This window comes from Neofelis nebulosa, chromosome 17 (genome assembly GCF_028018385.1).
Source record: "Neofelis nebulosa isolate mNeoNeb1 chromosome 17, mNeoNeb1.pri, whole genome shotgun sequence".
In the NCBI taxonomy this organism is placed as follows: Eukaryota; Metazoa; Chordata; class Mammalia; order Carnivora; family Felidae; genus Neofelis; species Neofelis nebulosa.
In genome coordinates, this window is record NC_080798.1 from 31,635,233 (window position 1) to 31,658,790 (window position 23,558).

The 23,558-nt window shown below is 41.2% G+C and overlaps 1 protein-coding gene and 1 long non-coding RNA gene across 7 annotated transcripts in view; one reads left to right on the forward strand and one right to left on the reverse strand.

Moving 5' to 3' along the window:
- LOC131500039 (uncharacterized) lies at nucleotides 1–22,720 on the reverse strand. 2 transcript variants are annotated; one of them, XR_009256145.1, is made up of 3 exons: nucleotides 22,627–22,720; nucleotides 2,098–2,168; nucleotides 1–694 (listed from the first exon to the last, which is right to left on the reverse strand). It is a non-coding gene; the product is annotated as an uncharacterized LOC131500039 (long non-coding RNA). The 2 variants fall into 2 exon arrangements; XR_009256146.1 differs by lacking the exons at nucleotides 1–694; nucleotides 2,098–2,168 and adding exons at nucleotides 16,031–16,683; nucleotides 17,897–18,041.
- The window catches only part of FTO (FTO alpha-ketoglutarate dependent dioxygenase), a 393,377-nt gene that overhangs the window by 13,545 nt on the left and 356,274 nt on the right, over nucleotides 1–23,558 (forward strand). The gene's annotated exons all lie outside the window — the stretch shown is intronic.

A 23,558-nucleotide genomic window follows, 5' to 3' on the forward strand; every position in this document is an offset into this window, starting at 1 on the left:
ACGTCTCTCTTTATCTTTTGCTTGATCTCTCTTCGAGTGTATGGATCAACCTTTAATCACTATTTAGTAGTTTGGATTTCCTTCTCTAGATAGAAGGGTTAGTTTATTCATGATTTCCAAAACACTTTAAGTATTTTTCCTTGAAAAGTTAACTAGCTAACCCACTGAGTCACATTGAATTCTTGTTACTTTGTATTACCATGTTTGTGTTGGTTTTGAAAACTAAATACGCCGTTTGAAAAGTCTTAGACGCTTTAGACAGCTTCTCTGAAGACTGCATTGGTGTCTTTCTTATTCATCCTTCCTTCTCTGTATTGTACCCAGCAGAGTATCTTGCACGTATGAGACATTTGTAAGTGTCTGTTGAAGATTGAGTGGTTGAGAGCCTCCAGTATCTGATACAGGTTACATGTGACCCTTAATAATGATCATATTGGCTCCCTGGCTGCCAATTGGATTCTATTGTGGTTAAGTCTGGCAATACAGGTATTGGGATTTAGACTGTTTGCTTCGAGAAAGTAGAGACCGTGGGTAGTTTTGTTCTTCACCATTGTATCCCTGGCACTTCACACTGTTCCAGGCACGTAGTAAATATCGCATACATATTTATCAAAAGAATGAGTGAATTCCCCCAAAGCATCACCTGTTATTATTGGTCATTAGGCTTTGCCCTAGTGAGAGCTGAAGCTGGAACCTGAAAGAAAGAATGCAAAATGGTTAAATATGGATTTTAAATTACTTGACACACCATAGGTATAGGTATTAATGTTGAGAAATAGGATTCTTCTCTTCGGCACATGCTTTAGCAACTGCCAACAATTGTTTTCTAGTGCTCCCTTTAAATTTAAGATGCTCATTTACCCTGGAGGATTGGTGTATTTTGTTGGTGCTAGTTTATTATGGCAGATTTCTTGATAAAGTTACATTTAAATTAGGACTTTCTAATCTCTAGAAGACAAGAACTTTATAGTTGAGGTGGTACTTTTGGAACCTTAAAAAAAGGTGCAGTTCAGAGAAGGTAAATTTAGAGTTCTGCTAACCACATTCATGTGACCTTCTGTTATATACTCACTGATTTTGTATTATTTTACAAAACTGTCTCACCAGTTGATTTTCCAGTGGAAGCTGGGAGGAATCTTGGGGATTTTTGGGCCGGGTTAGGAAACGTTCAGGAGACTAAGATTGGCATCGGTAGGAAGTTTCCACACCCTTGGCCTTGGCATCGTGTTTCTCCTGCAAGGCCAGTGCATGTTTGAAAGCTGAACCTTGCATAGGTGCTCTAGGCTCGCATTTTTGTTTGTGCTATGAGCATCTGTCCTGTTGCCATTATGATCATTTATTTCCTCTGTAGTTTTGGAAATGACCTGCTTGCAAAGGGACCATGCCTTCCTTTATGTTAAAGAACTGCCATATGGATAATTGGCAGTTGAGATCCTTTACAGCTGGTAGAAACGAAGTAGAAAAAAAACTCAGTCTGAAGGACCAAATTGTGTTGCAGCTGATCTGAGGGAGAGAGATGTTGCCAGTGCATGAGTGTTTTCATAACCGTTTGTGATCAGAAAATTTGGTGCTCTGATTTCTGCATTAGCCCTAAGTCTGCCCTTTGGCGCCTTCGTTTAGTGACTGGATCATTCAAGGCTGAGCCTCAAGGGCCAGCATTTCTCTAATAATCATATAAAATGGGCTGATGTGGCAACCTTAACTCACTGTTGAATTGGGCATGATTAAAGTATCAAGGCTGTATTAATATGGATTTTCTGTTTCTGTGCACCGCAGTCCATTATCTCATTGTTTTCCAGTTTGCCATTTTTTTGAAAACAGAGATGGAACATTTTGCTGACGATTTTTTTTTCTTCCCTGTCAGCGCGAACGTTCTGTTTTTGTTTTGTGTTTGGCTAGAGACTAGCATCAGGCAAATGAATGAAAACATTCCAGTTTATGTGGACTCTAGCCTGTTGTCACGTCAATCTTGTTATTTAGGTAAATAGTTGGCAGTTTTTTGCAGGATCAGCAGCCAATATGCTGCGAGCGGTTTTTGTTTTAGTCACATTATTGACTGGTAACACTATTAATGAGACAATAATTGGCAAATCGTACCGTGGCCGTTGTTCTCATGAAACACGATCCTCGTGTTGGAGGCAGCCAGGCCGAGGAGTTGCCTCTGCAGCCTGGAAGGAGAGGAAAGGATGAGTAGCCAGTGTGCCCAGCTTTTAAATTCATCAGACCCCTGCTGCTTAAATTGCCCCAGCTGTTAATGCTGGAACCATTACTGTAATGGACTCAGCAAATGAAGGAGAACGAAGACACGCACACTTTATTACCAGAGGGGCAATTTTCTCTTCATCTGTAATGGCAGCGGTGCCTCATATTGATCAGACCATCAAGATACTAATCCTCTGTAAAATTACTTGTTATAACTGAAAATGTGTTAATCCAAATCAGTCTGTGTCCTGACTGTCTACTTACTATTGAATACAGACTATCAGATGGTTTATTTTTCATGATTTAAAGCCTCTGCCCCGAAAATGGTTGGCGTTTCCCTCGCAACACTGAGTGCTTAATCTTAGCTGCAGCCCAGGGTTGTCTTTTTGTTTTAAACAGAACATCACCCACTTAATTAAGGAGTGAGTGTCTGTCTTGCTGTCTGAGTTATGCTGGTGTTTTATGTTCCCCTGGATTTATTAAGCGTCTTGTTTTACATTCAGTCTGTGGTTTGTGCTGTAAATAAAAATAGGCCCATCTTGCACATATTAGAAATTTGCAGGTAGCAAATGTCAATAAGTACCAGGGATGTAAGGTGCTTTGATTTATATTTCAGACACCACGTTGTGCTTTGTCGATTGAACCCATAGGCAGGATGCATCCTGGTGTCTTCTGTGTAGCAGATGTGTTTTTGCATCGTTGTCTGAGAAAGTTTATGGTTATTTCTGCATCCTTGGTTCAGTAGATTGCTTTTTAGACAATGAGGCATATCTACTCCCCCTCCTTGTGTTTTGTGAAATGACTATAGCTAGGAATCGTCCTAAGAAGACCTGTTAAAAATTCAGTTTTATCTTCCTTAATATTTAGAATTGTAAGAATTACTCCTTAAAATTTCCATTGTAGTCTACCTACATTATATGTTTACCTGTACACAGGCTCAGATGCTCTCCTTGTGATATTTTTATTCATTCTTCTATATTGTCATTGCTCAGAGCACTTGTATGTATGGCATTCTCTTTAGAGTTCATTCGGAGATACTTAACCAGTACTCTTTGTTGTGCCAAGAATTGTGTTAGAGGCTGGAAATGCAAAGATGAGTAAGATATAATCTTTGCCATGGAGGACCTCGGCTCAGTGAGCAAATGATTACGGTAATTGCAGGATAGCAAGTGGTGAAAGCCTCCTGTGAATGTGGTTTCTGGAAGCGGATACCAGGTATGGGTGCAATAGTAAAATCAGCCTCATCGATTTTTCTTGTGTTACCAAAAGCAGAACTGTGCAGTTTAATCACACTTTAAGACCCGCGGCTGAATGATTCCTAGCTGTTTGATAGAAATCTCGTCTTTTCTCACTTTTACTGCCCCCTGGAGACCGTCAAAGGAAGGGTTTCCAAAAATGTTTTGATCAGTGACCACATTTTTGGGTATGTATAGTTTCCCACGGAGACTACTTTAAAGGGGATAGTGCTTATTTGATTGTTTATGTTCTGACATATATATTGTAAATCAGTCTTGTTGCTTTATAGTATAGTTTATCAGGAGAGACAGTAGCCTGTTGTGTGTTTCAGAGTATGGATTTTGCACCCAGTCGGCCTTGTTTTCTCCCCAGCTTCTCTGCTTACTAGCTGAGCGATCTTGGCCAGCTCACCTCATCTCCTGGAGCCTCAATCTTCAACTGTAAAATGGAGATGATAATAATAGTCTAAGGATGAAATGATTTAATATATAGAAAGTATTTAGAATAGTGTTGGGTAAACATAAGTGTTTTGTAAGCATTAGCTGTGATTAATATTACCATGGATGTGACTTTAGGTAGTGAAATTATTTTTAACATGCGGCTAATGAAAGACAGCTTTGTAAATGTATGACAACAATATGTGGGGCACAGATAATTAAGCATTTCTTATTTAAAACATTATTTTTCCCAATTACATGATAGTTTGTTATATTAGAAAAATTTAAAAATACAAAAAAATACCAAGCAGGAAAAAAAAAAGCCTATAATTTTCCAGGGATAACCTCTGTGTTAGTATATTGGTGTATTTGTTAAAATACTATATTATTCTTATTATGCCTATTATATTTCCAATATATCACTGTGAGCCCAGTTTTATCTACAACATATTTATATAAGATATTTTAAACAAAACATAAAGTGTTTCATCCTATGGATTTTCATTATGTACTATTTCATCATACGGATTTTTTTTTTCCTATTATAAATTATCTCTCAGTGACCATTCTTGCACATAAATCTTTGTGCAAACCTCTGGTATTTTCCACAAGGTAAATTAAAAAAAGGCAAATTGTCAGGTTAACATTTGTAAAGAGTTTTAGTTTGCACTGTCAGATTGCCCCCCAGAGAGGTGATGCCAGTTTCTACTGTAAGAAACACTGCCTGAGAATACACGTTTGTTATTCACCTCTCCAACCCTGAGAATTAGCATAAAGTAAAAATATATGCCAATTTGGAGGAGGTGAAGTAGGAGCTCATTGTAGCTCCTACAATTTGAATTGTCCCCCCCCCCCATTTGTATTTTCTTAATTACTGAGTATATGGTTGAATTCCCTCTCATCGTGTTTATTGACCAAAAATATATTTCTTTTGTGATTTGCTTGTTTATATAGCCTTTGTCCATTTTGGTAATGTGTGTTTGTCTTTTCCTGTTGATTTGTAAGACTACTTCGTAAATACTAGGGATATTATTTTTCGTTAATCAAATGATGGAAATACTTTTCCTAGTTTGTTTGTTGCCTGCCTTCTACTTTTGAATTTTTATTATTCAAAAATTTTTTGTTCTTTATGTATAGGGAAACTTTTCCCACCTAATTATCAGTTGAATTAGTCACTTATATGTCCTAGGTATTTTGTGTTTTAATATTAAAAAAAAGTTTTTTTAATCTTTATTTATTAAAAAATTTTTAAAATGTTTTTATTTATTTTTGAAGGAGAGAGAGACAGAGCAGAGCAGGGGAGGAGCAGAGAGAGAGGGAGACATAGAATCCGAAGCAGGCTCTAGGCTCTAAGCTATCAGCACAGAGCTTGATACGGGGCTTGAACTCACGAACTGTGAGATCATGACCTGAGCCGAAGTTTGACACTTTACCGACTGAGCCACCCAGGCACCCCTAATCTTTATTTATTTTTGAGAGAGAGGGAGGAGCAGGGGAGGAACAGAGAGAGAGGGAGACACAGAATCCAAAGCAGGCTCCAGGCTCCGAGCTGCCAGCACAGAGACTGACGCGGGGCTCGAACTCACGTTTGTGAGATCATGACCTCAGCTGAAGTCGGACCCTCAAACGACTGAGCCACCCAGGCACCCCTATATTTTTATATCATTCTTGTAATCCATCTAGAATTTAGTTGGTGTATGAAATGGAGTAGCTATCTAACTTTTCCTCCCGGGTGGTTCACCAGTTTCCACCTCGGAATTATGCAAATTAATTGATTGATTTGAATGCTGAAATACTCAGATCTGCTTTTTGTTTGTTTTTATTTTGTTTTATTGATTCTTTTGTTTTGTCTCTTGTTCTTGATACACCATTTTAATTACCAGAGTTTCATGATGCCTTCCAGTTTCTAGCAGTACAAGACCTGCGTGACTGTTCTTTGTTTTTTGAAGTTCTTTGGCTCTTCTTTTATAAGGAGGAGACAACTTAACAATTTTTCCAGATAAACTTAAAAAATCACTTTTTTAAGTCTCTTGGGTACATCATCCCTTTAGTATTTTAATTATTATTGCATTAAATTTATAACTTAACTTGGAAAGAACTGAAATAGGGGCGCCTGGGTGGCTCAGTCAGTTAAGTGTCCAACTTCAGCTCAGGTCATGATCTCATGGTTCGTGAGTTCAAGCTCCGCATCAGGCTCTGTGCTGACAGCTCAGAGCCTAGAGCCTGCTTTGGATTTTGTGTCTCCCTCTCTCTCTGCCCCTCCCCTGCTAGCACTCTGTCTCTCTCTCAAAAATAAACATTTAAAAAAAAAAAAAAAGAAAGAAAGAACTAATTATGGCAAAAAATTTTTCTCATCTGAGTTGCCTGGGTGGCTCAGTCGGTTAGGTGTCTGACTCTTGGTTTCAACACAGGTCATGATCTCGTGGTTAGTGAGTTTGAGCCCTGCATTGGGCTCCACACTGACAGTGTGGAGCCTGTTTGGGATTTTTCCTCTCTCCCTCTCTCTCTGCCCCTCCCCCACTCTCACTCGCTCTCTCAAAAATAAACTTAAAAAAATTTTTTTTCTCATTCCACAGTGTTATTTGTCTTTATATTTATTTAAGCTCTCTTTCATGATCCTCATAAAGTTTTGTAATTTTATTCAATTAAGTACTATTTATTACCTTTTGGGTTTATTACTGTATATTTTACATATTTGATTACTATTTTTGGTTACTATTGCAAATGGGATATTTTTAAATTATATTTTTAGAGTGGTACATGGGAAAGCTTGTTTTATGTGTTGTTTTTGTAATTGGCCACAATATAGAAATATTCTAATATTTTTTGTTTGATTTTTTTGGGTTTCTAGGTGTATACTAGGCATATAATTTAATCATCTGCAAATAAAATTTGGTCTTTCCCCCTTCAGTAATTATATTCTCCTCCCTTTTTTTTTTTTTTTTTCTTGTGTTATTACTTTGTCTAAAACCTTTGAATAGAGGTGATAGTCATGCTTTTACTACTTATGTTTCAGGATTCTGGTATTGAGTGTAATGGTAATTACTGACAATAATCTTTGATTTTTAGTTTATTTTTTTCTAGGGACTGAGGTTGAATTCATGTTTAATATACACGTGCATATATATATGCATATATATTAAAAATGGCTTTTTTAGTTTTGAGAGAGAGAGAGAGAGAGAAAGAGAGAGAGAGCAGGGGAAGGGCAGAGTGGGGCAGGGTGGTGGTGGTGGTGGTGGTGCAGACAGAGGATCCGAAGCTCTGCTGTCAGCACAGATCCTGACTCGCGGCTTGAACTCACGATTCGCGGCTTCAACTCACGATTCGTGAGATCGTGACCTGAGCTGAAGTTGGACGCTTAACCGACTGAGCCACCCAGGTGCCCCTTGTTGAATATATTTTTGACATTTAGACATTTATTTAGATGGTAATGTCTGACTTTCACTGATAGAATGTAACCTATTAATATAGTTTCTAATATTGGTTTCTTGGCATAAATCCTACTTAGTCACATTATGTCTTAACATACTACTGAATTCAACCTTTTAGTATTTCAATTAGGAAAGCAAGATGGGTCTATAGCAGTGATTACCAAGGAAGCTGGATGGTAGTACCCCCAGGGTATATCAGAATCTTCAGTGAGCCATATTTAATATGCATGTTATAGTCATAATTCAAACCATAGTTAGTAAAATTTAATAAAACTCTTTTGGCTGATCCTCATCAGCAAATGGTAGAGGGAAGATAATTTGCTTGTTAAAATACTGGGAAACATTCCTTTTTGTGCTTTCTTTTGTCACGTTTTGCTATCATAGATAAGCCTGTGTCATAAAATGATTTGTACCATTTTCCTCTTTCTGTGCTCTAGAGCCTTTTAAAAAACACTGGAATTATTTTTCTCTTGGATGTTTGAACTAAATTACTTGTAAAACTGTTCATGTGATGTTAGGGAAGGTAATTTTTGGATAACTGTACCAATATCTTTTCTAGTTAGTGGGCTATATAGTTTTTTCCTTTTGAGTAAATTTTGGTCATTATGCTTTCTCAGAAATTGAGGTTTCATATTTACTAGCACAGCACTGAACATAACATTCTCTGGCTTATAAGATGGAGTTGTGCAGTTTTATAATAAAAAATTCCATATTTTTTATTTTTTCTTTTTAATTTTAACTTTATGTATTCATGTAATGTCTTCAAAGCTTGATTCTGTTTGCTTGTGACCTGTTTTTTTTTAAAACGATCTCTTGAATTTGTTATGCTCATTCATTTATTTTTACCTCAATCTTTATTGTTTCCTTCCTTCAGTTTTGCTTAAACTGCTTTTGTTTTTATTTTACTGAATTCTTGAGATGAATACTTAGTTCATTTATTTCCTTTTTGTAATATGAAAAGCATTTCAAAATCTTAAACATAATTTTCTTTTCTGTGTTCCTGTAGCAATTTGTGCATGTTTTTGTAGCGTTTATCACTTAGTATTTCTTAGTTCTACAGACTGTATTTTGGCTCTGTGATGCATGCAGAGTCGTGAGCACAGCACTAAAAATGCTATGTAGATACAAATATGATTTAAAATAGAAGGCTTTTAGTATTCTTGTCTTATCCACTACTCCCCCAGCTCTATCTCCCAACATAGTATCAAGTTCTTTGGAGGAGAAAGTATTAAAAAATATATGTATATTATATACACACATATATATGTATGCACACGTCCTCTGAAATGTGTCACACAACTTTGTTGACAGATATACAGTAAATATTTACTGATTGTTTTCTGAGACTTAATTTTCAAATGCTGATTATCGAGAGAGCCTAAAGTACACTGAGACCTAGGACCCCTTCACCCACCTATGGAATTTCTAGTTTACTAGGATAAAAAAAAGCTTCTAGTTTATGTGGGGTGTCCTAGACTGCCGCATCACCACACAGTTAGTGAAATGGATGTGCATTGCTGGAGGGTGTAAATGTTGTGGTTCAATTGCATTTCCTCCGCAGAAGAATGCTAGAGACATTATTATACTCTTTTCCCAAAACAAAGACTAAAAAGCTAGTGTAATTTATATAAACTGATAATAAATTATAAAATTGATAAAAATTCTTTTCCATTTTTATAGGTCTTAGAGCAGCCCTTTAAAAAAAGTATTTATTATTTGTTTTGAGAGAGAGAAAGAGAGAGAGAGAGAGAGAGAGAGAGAGAGAGACTGTGTGCACATGTGCGTGCACACATGCACCAGTGGGTGAGGGGCAGAGAGAATCCCAAGAAGGTTCTCTGTGCTGTCAGTGCAGAGCTGGACGCGGGGCTCAAACCTGAGATTGTGACCTGAGCCAAAATCAAGAGTCGGATGCTTAACCGACTGAGCCATCCAGGTGCTGCACAGCTTTTTTAACAAAATTCTTATTTGGAGGAAAAATAAATATGTAGTTATTCCTTCCCTTTCAGTTATAGTTACATTACAATTCCATTGCTTCTCTAGCACTGAGATTTATTTTTATTTTTAACATGTTTTGTTTATTGCTATATAGGGGTGTGGTATTGTATCATGGTCTGTTAAGATTTCCCATGGGTTTTTTTTGGAAAATGAATGCCATCTGATAAGTCAGTCCTAGATTAACAGGTTGATTTTATTTTATTTTATTTTATTTTATTTTATTTTATTTTATTATTATTATTTTTTATTATTTTTTAGCAGGTTGATTTTAAATTGCTAAGTGTGGGGCTCCTGGGTGGCTCAGTCTGTTCAGCGTCCGACTTCACCTCAGGTCATAATCTCATGGTGTGGGTTCAAGCCCCGCTTCGGGCTTTGTGCTGACAGCTCAGAGCCTGGAGCCTGGTTCGGATTCTCTCTCTCTCCTTGCCCCTCCCCCACTCGTGCTCTGTCTCTCTCTCAAAAATGAATAAATGTTAAAAAAGATTTAAAAAATAAATTGCTAAATGCCATACAAATGCTGAGTGATCGTTGTTTTCTGTGTAATTATTAAATATTTTTTTAGAATAATATTCATTGAAGGGCTTTACATAATCCCTGACATTTCAGTGTTGTGGTTTCTGGTAGAGCACGCCCCCCACCCCCATTTTTTAGCAGTTCATTGCTAGCAGGGAAAAAGGAGGTATAACTTTTTGAAAACAAAAATACCCTTTAGGCTATTTTTAAAGATTCCTGCGAGACTTTATATCTCAGATAATTGATGGTAAATTTTGTTTGGTTGTTTTTAATCTCAAACTGTGGGGATTTACAAAGCAAGTTTCATCTCCGCGAAATGAAAACTAATTCGATGATACTGTATAAGATCTACCAATCCCTGAGGAATTGCCTCCAGTTCTCCCTCTTTCATGAAGCTTTTGAGGATTATTTCTTTCATCTCTTTCCTGCTGCCCTTATTTCCTATGTCAGAATGTATGGTAACAACAGTAAGTTTGCATATGGTACACTTAACTGGGGTACAATACCGTGCATCTTGACACTTGGTCATAATAGGTATTGCATCTTATTATTGCTCACATCTAGTGGTGTTTCCTGTAATTCTCTTTTCCCTAGAGAGATTATAAGCTCCCTCTGGCCAAGAGCCATGTTACAAATTTGTTTTATATATCGAGTAAGGTGCTAAGGATCCGGTTGCCTCTCACCGTTTCCGGTGAAATGGAGTTGTGTATAAACCGAAAGTTGAGCTTTTTGTTCGTGCGTTACACTTGATAGCACATTTATTTGTCCTCGGCTCTCTATTTGTTCTCCATCCACGGCAGAAAATGCTTTATTTAGAAATGTTTTGTGTAAAGCCATATGACGAATAGATCTCAGGAAACTGGCTTTGTGGACCACAGGAAAATCTTAGATGTTGGTGGCCCTTTGCCTATCGCTGTGGTTTTTAAAAGCGCTGTATCTGAATCGCCTGTGTGTGTCCTGGTTCATTTTGCCGTTTCATCCACTGCTGTTCCTCCTGTTTTTATTTAAGACTATAAAGTTACTTTAGTGTAACTGCTGCTGTCACCTTTGCCCTTAGCTAATCAAATAGTTTACCTTGAGGGAAGCATTTATCTCCCACTTTCATTATTATTATTTTTGTAGCTGTAAAGATATATATTTTATGTCTGCAGAAGGCTGTAACAGTGAAACGAGGTATTGATCTGCTGTATTTAGCAATTTCTTTCCACCTTGCCATCAATAGCATGTCAGCATCTGTCTGTACCGTGGTTGACCTCACAAATAGCTCTTTATGCTCCCATTGGATTCAAATGATAGAGTATGCTGAAAACTTAATGAATGATTATAAAGTTTTTAGTATTATTTCATGACCCGGAGGCAGCCGGTACTCCTGGCACTGAAGAGTTCCGTGTACAATGAATATGGTAAAATGAGTGCGTCTGGCTTTTGTTCGGCCGAGAGCAGGGCACCTGCTTGGGTTAGCTGGTACTTCTGAACTGATGATCTCAAAGCACTTAGGCACTTCGCCGCAGCGTCTCGCCTTGCGGAATCGGACACAGAGAAGAGCAGTCCCTCCATTTGGCTTTGTTCCCCACCCTCCACCACCATGAGCATGCAGCAATATTTCTACACTCCAACAGTAAGCATCAGGCCTTTTGGCTTCATTTACAGAAGAAAGGTAAACAAAATTAGTTGCTGTGTCACTATATCACCGAGGGCCTGATAAAAAGCCGCATGTTAAGAGGAGGGAGAATTATCGTCGTCTCCGTCTAATGGTCTAATGGGACTTTCTGGGACAACTACCAGGCCCAGTTGTTGAGACCACGTTCTGCATCCCAACTCCCACTGTGGGAATTCTGTTCATCTCCACTGATCTGTGGAACACTGAAATAGCAGGAGTCATTGATTTGACTGAAATCACATTTGACTGAATGTAGCAACATTTTTTTTTTTTTTTGAATCTTGCTGAATGTATATACATGTGGGAGAACCTTTTAGATAGTGAAATTTGGGATAAATGGGGAAAGTGGAGCGCAGTGGTTGTCCTCCTGATCTCTCCAGGATATGTGTCCAATGTTTCTCTCCAAGAAAATGCTATTCTGGTGCGTTCCCCTTACGTATCAAACCGAGTAGAAAGTTTGACAAGGGGTATTGAGTATTCATGTATCAATTCATTCCTCAGACATTTATTATCTACCGTGTCCTGGGTTGGAGAGACTGGATATGAGGGTTGGCTCTTCCTTTTGAATGTTCATGAAAAACTGTCCTGCTCTACCTCGAAATGAACGTGCCCACCCGCCTTATTCCTACCAACTGCCGTTATCTCGTCCCCCCTGCCTCCAGGATATTTTGAAGAGGGGAAACGAAGGATGGATTTTATGACCACAGGTTGATGTCCAGCCAACTTCTCCTTCTCTTGTCATCTGCGTGAAAGGATCAAGTGGGGACCCCTTCATGCAGAGTCACAGAGCAGGAAGGCCTGAGGAGGGAATTTAGCCGAGCTCTCGGATCTGAGGGTGACAGAACAGATTTAGGCACCATGCCCTCTTTTTCCTCCAGTATAATAATTCAAGCATTGGACTTAGCCATGTAAAATTTTTCTTGGGATCTGCCGCTCCTAAATTCTTGGTTTCCTCTTGTTACCCCTTATGAGTCTGGGACTAATTAATCAGCTAGCCTGTTTTTTGAAGCCATTTAAGTTTTTGTTCTGTGTTATCCCGTAGGAATATGAATGGCATTAGTAGATTCTAGGCGTGTCTAAAAGGAGTACTTTCTTTTATTTGTCCTGTATTGGTTCACATTAAGCTTTGATGTTTGCAAGCCAGGTCTAAAATAAAAGGATTTGGGGAAGAAGTGCCTGTCTCTGAATTCAGTCTTTGTGATTTCGTGGGCCATATATGCCTGAATATGAAGTAAAGAATTTTCCCCCTGAAATTATCCCTCAGGAAAGAGACGCCATTTCATATTCACATTCTGACCACGTCTCTTACATTGCAGAATGCTCACTTAGCTATTTTGTTTTGAACAGTGTTATTTAAGTAGTTGTCCCAATAGTATGTGAATCAGTACTTGCGGCTTGTGAGGTTTTTCTTGATCAGAACTACGTATAGTAATCTGGGTTTATACACCGTAATTTCTGGTTTTGCTTGGGAATGGCAGGTTGATGCGTGCTCATACATTACTTAAAATAACTTGCGTTTGGTTTTCTCCATCTCTGTGTCAGAAACTAGCTGTGTTCTTTCTTATTGCTAGAGCATAGGGCAATTAGTTGACCTCAGCCTGTACAGGCTTTAATGATGGGGTGTTCTGGCTTTGTTCCTTATAGTTGATAGGTTATCTCCTCTCCCCAGGCTTACTTAAGGAAGAGTGGGTGATAGTGATCAGGGCTTAAAGAGTGACTTTAGTGCTATAGTTGGTATAGACCAACACTTTTATAGAAGGCTCATTTTCAAGTTCATTCCGCTAAAGGCTGTCTCTGATGAGGGCCACTTATGGCTCTATTTGTGGATAGAAATCCTATTGTTGGTGAAAAGGGTATAAGAAGACCTGTCCAACTTAATTCTTAATCCTAGCTGGTCACTTTTAGTGACAATCATAGGCTTCTAAATAAGATGAGACGTTTCTTTTTACTCAATAAAGATGAAATCTTTGTTAATATATATTAACACACACATCTGAGTGGGATCATGTCATTCCATTACAGAAAAAACAAGAAGATTTCAAAGTTAGAATTATGGAAGGATGCATTTCTGTCACAGGTAAACTCTGAATAATCTGTGAGTGATATTCTCGTAAAAAATTATAAAATGCATTGATAAATTACCGCATACTTAAAATTCTCTTGCTTTCATTAAATAAAATTCCGCATATATAGTTATAGTCTTATGCTCTCCTGGTTATATGGTAATAAGATGAAATCATTCCTTTTTAAGGTTATTTTCTTTGGTACACAATTTGTGAACTTTCCTAGAAAACTGTCATCTGGGTTCTTCTGTGCCATGTGGCATTATATACTTTATTAGAAACTCCCTGAAGAATAAATTAATTTTGTGTTTTCTTTCCTTTTTTTAGGATCTGAGATTGTGTATGTGTCTGAGGCTACGAATGTGTCGAAAAGCATAGCCTGCTTAAAACCATGGCTGAGGAGTTATGCTTAACTGTATACTTTGCATGCATTTGTGATTTGAAATAGGAAAAAAAGTCAAATCGGAGACAGCTTGAATGGCATGCTGTCAGTTTGGTGCTTCATGAATTGGCGATGGTCTCATTTAGGACCTTCAGATGTGTCTCTGCCTGGACAGAATGAGAGCGTTTTGCATGTTCTGGAGGAGACAGCCACTCCTTGCTGCTTCACAATAGGCAGTGGTGCATGACAGTTGCCCTTCATCGCTGGCTTCTTGGAGCTTAACCTCTGACCCTCCACTTAGTCGCTGTGCAGCAGTTGGAGCAGGTTGGAGATGTTGGTGAATGACGGGCATTGGCCTGCAACGTGCTTGTCATTATTGGACTGTCAAAAGGAGCCTGCCATTGGTTTCCATCAAGGTTTGAAGCCTCTGTGCAGCAGTCCATATTACTTAACTTCCAAGGCTGTCAGCAGCATGATCAAATGTGCATAAAAAATCAGAGTGCTGAATATATCCTCAATCAGAAGATAGGAAGTTTTCCCTCTTCTTTCCTTTCTCTCTCTCTCTCTCGCTCTCGCTCTCTCGCTCTCTCTTTTCATTTTCCTTTTGGTTAAATATATTCAGATGGCTTCCACAGGGCCAAGAGGTTGAATCTGTTGCCACGGTGAAAAAAGTGCACTCTTGTCTCCTGTGGTCTGAGTTTCAGATAGCACAGGGCAGATCTGAGCGCCTCTGCCAGTTAAACTCAGTCTTGTCTCGCATATTCTGTCAGCTTCCGGCCACTGGTTTAAGGGACTAGACGCGAGCCCGGTGGTACCTGGGGTTAGCTGACAGGATGAAACGTTTATTCTGGTCTTTGTGGGATGTTGCAAAGGGACGGGGAGGTCCGTTGATGCGAGTTGTGAGGCGTGAATTGAAATTTCAAATAAAGAACGAAGGGGGCATAGCGCAGCGGTGGATGGTGATTATCTCATTTAAGACTTTTTTCTTTTGGTCCTCCTCCTGGTAAAGAAATTCTGACACAGCGAGTGTAATTGGCCGGGACTAAGTCTTAGGGACTTCGGAGGTCAGTCTCAGGCAGTACGTTTCCTGGATACAGAACATGATGGCAGTGGAAGCCATCTTTTCTCATAAATTTGAAACCCTGAATTAAAAAGCATCCCAACGTGGAGAAGGATGAGGGAAAGCTTAATAGTATTCTTAAAGTATATGAAAAGTTCTGGTCACTAACTCTGGTTTGCTTCTACTGTTGTGTAGTGGATGGGGCGCCCGGAGACTTGAATTTTCGTTTTGCTTCTGCCATTTTCCAGCTTGTGCCACCTTGGGTGAGTCAGCGAACACCCTCAGCGTCAGTGTCTTCAGATTATGTTCGCACTAGGAACACCCAAGAAAGGAGACCCTGCTTGAAAAGTTGCTCCAGGACCTCCCCTGCTACCCCTTGATTTCTCTTTTGTCTTTTTTTTTTTTTTTTTTTTTAAGTGGGAAGGATTTATTAATGACTTCTCACGGTGCCATCCTTGGCCAGATGAAATATTCTAGAACTCAAAACAGTCCGTCTTGGCGTCTCTCATCTTCCCTCCCCGCCCCCGCCCCACCCAGTATACTGATGTCAGTTCGGTAACATGACATTTTAGTCAGGTACTCAAACCACAAATCTGAGGGGCCTGCCTGCCTTCTCCCTCCCTCCTTCCTTCCTTCTCTTCCAGACAAGTGTCGAGCCCTCACTCAACAAATATTTTTTGAGCCCTTCCTGTGTGCCAGGCCCTGTCCTAAGTTGCCGAATCCGGCCATGAACCAGGCAGGCAGCCCCTGTCTTCATGGAGCTCCAGTGCTGCAGGGAGAGACAGAAAATAAACAAGTAAACACGGGTCTACTGTTGGTGGTTCTAAATGCTCTGAGGAGGAGTGAAGCAGAGTAGGAGGGCAGGTGTCCCCTGGGTTGTCAGCGCAGAGCTCTCAGGGGGCGATTCTTTCCAGCAGACAGGACGGACTGAGGGAAGGAGCGAGAGGGCGCTGGGAAGACTTGAGGAGAGGCTTCCAGAAGAAGGAGGGCAGCGCTTCTCCCTCCCGCGCCTCATCCGGTTGGTTCCCATGCCCTGGCCCTCGTCCCCACGTCTTCCCTTCTCTCATCTCTTCATCTTGGCGCCAGCCCTGTGTTCGGGCCCTTTGGATTTCCTTAGGCTCTCGGCCTGCTGTTTCCCTCCCGTCAGGTTGTTCCTTGCCACCTTGCAAGGTGTGAAGTGGCCGTGTCACTCCGCTGTTCACAATTTCTCAGAGACTTACTCCTGGCTGCGTGTTAAAATTCCGACCCCTGGGCTTGCCAGATGAGGTTCCTCTTGTTTCAGTGTCATTTATTATCTGCGGCCGACCCTTGCCCCCATCCTCTCATCTCCGCCACCTCACGCCTGGTCCTCCTGCTGTGACCAGGGGCCGCTTCCCTGAGGATGCCAGCCTCAGTGCCTTTCCAGCTGTCCTTCTCTCCTCAGACCCCTCTCTTCCCGTCTCAGGGGCACCCAGAGAGGGAGAAAATGACAGCGTTTGCAAGCCATTTCCGCAAATGCCTCTTCCTCTGAGACTCCTGTGCTCTTCCCGTCCTCAGTGTTTTAGACACTTCTTAGCTTTTACCTCACTATACCTGTTTATCTGTTCGCTTGACTGGCCTTCGAGGCGAGGGCCTCGAAGACAAGGTCCGTGCTTCTATTCATCTGTTGTAGTCTTAGTATCTGGCACCGAATAGACTGTACATCGTCGCCTGTTGTGGTGTAGTCTGTGGAAATATTTAGAGACACAATTTATCATGGAGTTGGACTTTAATGAGAGCAGGCATAGACCTTTGGAAGAGCTCTTGAAAGTCTTCCATTATTTCTAGTGGGACTTCCTCCCATAGGCCCACCTTAAGTCACCAACGTCATGGTCAAGGGAAAAGGAGGGTGGAGCATGAGCACGTTAGAAAATCAAGTATTATACTGACTTCCCAGTAATTACGGTAATGCCAGGATATAGTGTCTCCCAGCAAGTTAGCCTCAGATAAACTTTTATGTTGCCTTTCTTAGGATACAACATGCTATGTGTCTTCTGCCCAGGAAGGTGGTACTAAATTTAGTATTCCAGTTCAGTAAGTAAATTTTGTAATTTGTCTATCAATCCATTTATATTGATATTTTCTAGATAGTACTATATAGAGTTGTCACAGTTTTTTTTTATTTTTTTATTTTTATAATTTTGTTATATTAGAAGCATTGTAGGGGGCGCCTGGGTGGCTCAGTCGGTTAAGCGTCTGACTTCAGCTCGGGTCACGATCTCGCGGTCCGTGGGTTCGAGCCCCGCGTCAGACTCTGGGCTGATGGCTCGGAGCCTGGAGCCTGCTTCCGATTCTGTGTCTCCCTCTCTTGCTGCCCCTCCCCCATTCATGCTCTGTCTCTCTCCGTCTCAAAAAAAAATAAACGTTAAAAACAAAAATTAAAAAAAAAACAACAAGCGTTGTAGGGCCAAAGCACAGGAGATGCCATCATATCTGTACTAACTTACTTAGCAGTCCCCTTTTGTTGACCATTTAGCTTATTTCATTTATTTATTTATTTATGTTAGTTTATTTATTTTGAGAGAAAGAGAGAAAGCGTGCACAGCAAGGGAGGGGCAGACAGAGAGAGAGAGAGACAGAGAGAGACAGAGAGAGAGAGAGAATCCCAAGCAGGCTCTGCACTGACAGCACAGAGCCCGGTGCGGGTCCTGATTCCACAAACTGTGAAATTGTGACCTGAGCCGAAACGAAGAGTTGGGCGCTTCACTGACTGAGGCATCCAGGCACCCCTTCACTTACCTTTATTAGCATAAATAATGCGGTGGTTAAGTTTGTTCAGACATCCTGACGTGCACTTTTTAGGAAATTTTTTTATGAGTAGATTCCTAGAAAGAGAACATAAGGTCAAAAGACAGAACTATTTTTTTTTAAGGCCCTTTGATGCATATTGCCAAATTACCTTTTGGAAAAGGTGTGTAAATCTTTGTCAGGGTAGGTTGTAGAAAGTATCCGGTCTTTTAGTGTGTTTCTTAGATTATCTGCAAGTGAATTTGGGATCTCACTGGGGACTTTACATGTCAGAGGTGATCCTGAGGAACTAATGGCTGTCAAGAGCAGAAGAAAGGAGAGAGAATGAGAGAAAGAAGAATAAAATCTCAGGTTTTGCCCTTGAAACGGCAGAATGGCTGGTAGGGTCTGGTGCAGTGATTTGCACACGTGCTTGGGACCTGGGCACCACATGGGCTCTGCTGTGGGAGCTGGGTGCCTGAGAAGAGCTTGGCCCCTTTTGTGTCCTTTATATGCGTATACCTTTGGGTAAGAGTTCTTTCAAGTTAATTATTTAAAACTTGAAAAGTTTGAAAGCTACTGATTAACGGGTCTCTTAGTTTGCTAGGACTATTTTTGAGACTCGTGGTTTACCATGGATCTTGCTCCTGCCTCTGCTGGGTTTTTTTTTTTTTTTTTTTTTTCTTTTCATTTAATTTTTTATTTTTTAAAATTTACATCCAAATTAGTTAGCATATAGTGAAGCAATGATTTCAGGAGTAGATTCCTTAATGCCCCTTACCCATTTAGCCCGTCCCCCCTCCCACACCCCCTCCAGCAACCCTCTGTTTGTCCTCCATATTTAAGAGTCTCTTCTGTTTTGTCCCCCTCCCTGTTTTCATATTATTTTTGCTTCCCTTCCCTTATGTTCATCTGTTTTGTGTCTTAAAGTCCTCATATGAGTGAAGTCATATGATATTTGCCTTTCTCTGACTAATTTCGCTTAGCATAATACCCTCCAGTTCCATCCACGTAGTTGCAAATGGCAAGATTTCCTTCTTTTTGATTGCCGAGCAATACTCCATTGTGTGTGTGTGTATATATATATATACATCTATATATATATAGATGTATATGTATATATAGATGTGTAGATGTGGTATATATATATATACCACATCTTTTTTATCCATTCATCCATCGATGGACATTTGGGCTCTTTCCATACTTTGGCTATTGTTGATAGTGCTGCTATAAACCTCGGGGTGCATGTGTCCCTTCGAAACAGCACACCTGTATCCCGTGGATAAATGCCTAGTAGTGCAATTGCTGGGTCGCAGGATAGTGCCATTTTTAGTTTTTTGAGGAACCTCCATACTGTTACCCAGAGTGGCTGCACCAGCTTGCATCCCATGCCTCTGCTGGTTTTTTGAGAAGTCAGGGTCCTCATTCGTCGTTGCCTCTGTAAAAGAACTGTCTTGCTCGCCCAGAGGAGAGCGGAGTGATCGCCAGAGTTAGGCGCCTCCGCTATCCCTGCTGCACTTTACACCTACCCTGTTACCTGCTTGAGGTGTGTGCGGTTAAGGCATTGTGGCGTCAGATCACTTTCCAGCTCCAGCTGCGGTGCAGGAACTGTGAAGTATCTGTTTTAGGCCGGGTACAGGCTCAGGCACCTTAAGGGCAGCCGCTTCTTATCTCGCTTTTATTAGCATTGGTGTCAACATGCTCTAAAACCCGATGAGCTGCTCTCGTTTCTGATAAAAAGAAAATGACCTGCCTGGCATGGATGGAGAGAGAGGTGCCTCAGGCAGATTACATTGTCACCTCTCATAATATAACAGCACGCGTTAACACACACACACACACACAGGCCACTAGATTTCTGTTTACCCATGGAAGTGTTTGACATTTTTGGCTCCTGATGAAATGCGCTGGGTCCAGAGGAAGGAATGAATGAGTAAGGGGAAAAAGGAGTCTGGCTTCTTAAGAGAGATTTTGAAGACACAAAGGGACTTAAATCGCAACCCTGGAACCGTCTGTTGGCAGAACCCTAAGACCTGAAACCCTAGAGGAAGCTCCTTTTTCAGGCTGTTTTTTATCCTAACCTACGTTTATTTAGAGCCAAGATCTCTAACATGGTTTGGCTGACTTCTCTAAAGGTGAACTAAACATAGGTCTACCTGTAGAGTTTAGAGTCTCTGAGGAGATGCCAGCCTGGAAAATTAGAGAGGTAATTACCCACCCCTCAGCAAAGTAGGATTTTCTTCTCAGTTAAATATATTTACTTACATGCGTTTAAGGACAGAGTCTGAGAACTCTTGGAAGAAGTTGTAGGCATTTTGAAATGTTTGGGGTAATTAAGTCTTTTTTTTTAGACAGCAATTGTGTGGTTTAACCTGTCATCTTGAAATATAAATTATATAGGGGTTGCATAAAAAAAGCTGTCTGTGACACTTCTAGGTGCCTCAGAAAAAGTTTGAGTTTGTCTCATGTCTGTTATGGCAACACTGAGTTGTTAACACGAACGTCGTCGTGTAAGGATGTTCTCTGCAATTTTAAATGACAAAATGTGACTTCTTTAGCCAGAATCGAAGTGTTTTATGTTAATGGAAAACTGATTGGCAAGAAGGTAGAACACACATAACAATAACAATAAAACAACAAAAGCCGGTTCTACAAATTGCAAGTAGTTTTGAAGATTTGTTTAACTTCATCATTTGAGTCAACTCATGACAAACCATTTTTCAAAAAGCGTACTGAATGGAACCAATACTTAAAAAGCACTTCTCAGTCTAGTGGTATCGTCGAATCTTAAGAGTGAAGTTCCTTGTCAGACCTTTCTTTCTCCTTAACATATGAAATTTTGCACTTGTTAACATAATTTGCAAGTGATAAAAAAGCTGGATGTTACCACACCTTCAGTTTCTGGATTCTTGGTCTATTTAGGTTTCTTATGAATACGAGATTTAATCTCTTATTTTTTAAAGGAAGTAATCTGTATTTCTCGCTCTTGTCTATTCTGTCCTGCAATGTTATGTATGACCCCTTGGTACAAAATTTGAGAGGAATAGAAACTCTCTGGTGGTGTAGGGACTCTTTAATATTTCCAAAACGACAGGTGTCTTCTATCAGAATAGAAAGAGTGTTGTGTTCCCTTGATTGCAAATCCCCACTGTCTACAATTCTGGTTGGGTGGCTGGATCACATTAGAGTGGGTGTGCATTAAAGCGTTTCATGCATTTTGCTCAGTGTGAGTTTGAAAAGCTCTCCTACATGTAACAATTCCCATTTAACAGTGGGTTTGAACGTGACTTTTCTCACGTCGTAAGCTGCCCGGAAGAAGGACGTTCTTCCGGAACAGTGGCTTAATAATTATAGCCCAGGACACTGGTACCTTCAAGTTTTCTGCTCTGCTATCTTTAGCACGTGGGCTTTTTGGTCACTGGCGGGTGATCACGAGACGGTGGGAATGGTGCCAGACGCCATGTGCTCATAGAGCGGTGTTTAGGGCAGGAGGAAGAGGGTGGGAGGATGCAATATTATGATTTGTAAGAAAAACATATTCTTGGTTTTCACCCCGTACTCTTGGCTCACAGCTCCCCAGATTCTTCAGATTTCCTAAGTCGTGAGAGTGTCAAGGTATCTTTTGTAATGTTAATGAGGTGACCTTTGGAAAGCACCAAAAGATGGGACTGATTGTGAGTGGGGTGAGCCTATGGTCAGAGGGTTGGAACTTCCATTTGCATTGTCTCCCCTCCCCCCCCCCCCCCCCCCCCCCCCCCCCCCCCGCTGACCAGGAAGGGCAGGGGCTAGAGATGGACTTCCGTCAACAGTGACCCATTGTTTCATCAGTTATGCCTGTGTATTGAAGGCTCCATAAAACCCCGATTCAGAGAGCTTCAGGTTGGGGAGCATCTGGGGATTGGGGAGAGTGGCGTGCCTGGAGGGAGGATGGAGGCTCCGGCCCCTTTCCCCCTACTGTGCCCTATGCGACTCTTCCATTTGGCTGTTCCTGAGTTCCATCCTTTTATAATAAACCAGGAATCTAGTAGGTAAACTGTTTCCGGGTTCTCTGAGCCATTCTAGCAAATTAACTGAACCTGAGGAGGAGGTCGTGGGAACCTCTGCTTTATAGCCTGTTTGGTGCTCAGAAGTACAGCTAACACCTGGACTTGTGGCTGGTGTCTCAAGCCCAAGGAGGTTGTTCGAACCCTCCGATCTGTAGCCGGTTGGTCAGAAACACAGGCAGTAATAACCTGGCCTTGTGACTGGCATCTCAACTGGAGTGGCCAGTCTTGCAGGACCGAACCCTTAACCCGTGGGATCTGAACTTCTCTCTAGGTAGTGTCAGAATTGAGATGAATTCTCGGGCACCCTGTTGGTATCTGGAAAATTACTTGGTGCTCTGTGGGAGACACCCCCCCCCCCCCCCCAATAGGAATTGGTACTGGAACCAAAAGAGAAGATAAGAGGGAGTCTTTGTATTAGGAGACTCTTTCCCCCAGGCCTCCTGGCAGACTCCTCATTATGTCCTGATGGCCAGGCCTGGATTACTTGGCCATTCCTGATCGCAAGGCAGGCTGGGAAATGTAGTATTTGGCAAAAGGGAATGAGATTTCTATGTGCTACAGGCTGAATGTTTGTATCCCCTCACATTTGTATGTTGAGTCCTAACCCCCAATGTGATGGTATTTGGAGATGGGGTTTGGGGGGGGGTATAGTTAGGGTTAGATGGAGTCATGAGGTTGGGGCCCTCCAGCCGAGATTAGTGCCCTTAAGAGACATCAGAGTGCTCGCTCAGTCTGTCTGTCTCTTTCTCTCCCCCTTCCTTTCTCCCTCCACAAATACAGAGGTCTTGTGAGCAGGTGCAGTGAGACAGGGCTGGCTAGAAGCCAAGAGAAGAAGCCTCAGAATGAAACCTACCTTATCAGCACCTTGATCTTGGCCTTCCCAGCCTCCACGCCTCCGAGAAATAAGTTTCTGTTCTGCCATCCAGGCTGTATTTTGTTATGACAGTAACAAAAAAAAAAAAAAAAACCTGTGCTAAGATGCCATGGCTGGCTTCGAGTGCTCATGGCACATTCCTTAGAATCGCGTTCGTTGCTGCCCTGTTCATAGGAGAAGGAAGAGCTGGTGAGTAGGTAGCCAGTGGTTTCTGCCACGTTCAATTAATGTATGACTGGAGAGGGGACTTTTATCTCCTGTCCCAGGATGACCAAGGAATGTGGCCTTTGTTAACCATATAATACAACCGCTTGACACAAATACATATAAAAGCAGGATTAGAACTTGGAATCATTCATGCAACACATTTAATTAGCACATTCAGTGTTCCAGGCTGTTGCCCGAAGCTGAAGATACTGCGCTGAATAAGAGGGACGACCCCTGAACTCGTAGGGCTTATAGACAAGTTGGACGCAGAGATTACGGGAGAGACGCTTACACAGTAGTGGCATAGCTTAGAATGGGGGAACACACAGTTTGCTGTGCAGTGAATGGACGCCAGCTGACACTGACTTGGGGGGGTCCAAGAAGGCCTCCCGGAGGAGGTGGCATCCTCACCCACATCCTGAGGCAGGGCTCTGTTCGTCCCTGAAACTGACGCATCAACCACCCTCTTTTTTGTGTAGGTGCTCTCGAAAACTCCAGACCAAACCAAGTCTGCTCTTCAAGTGGGGACTGGCCGTGGGGATTCCACGTACTTCTTGGAGCGCAATTGAGTCAGCAGCTCCGGAAGCGGCACAGCACAGGGCCAATAGCATCATCTTCGAAGACAGGCAGATACAAGTTCCTGCCTCTGACTGGCAGTGTAAGAGACAGGGTTTTCCTGAGCCTCAGTTTCTTATTTTATGAAG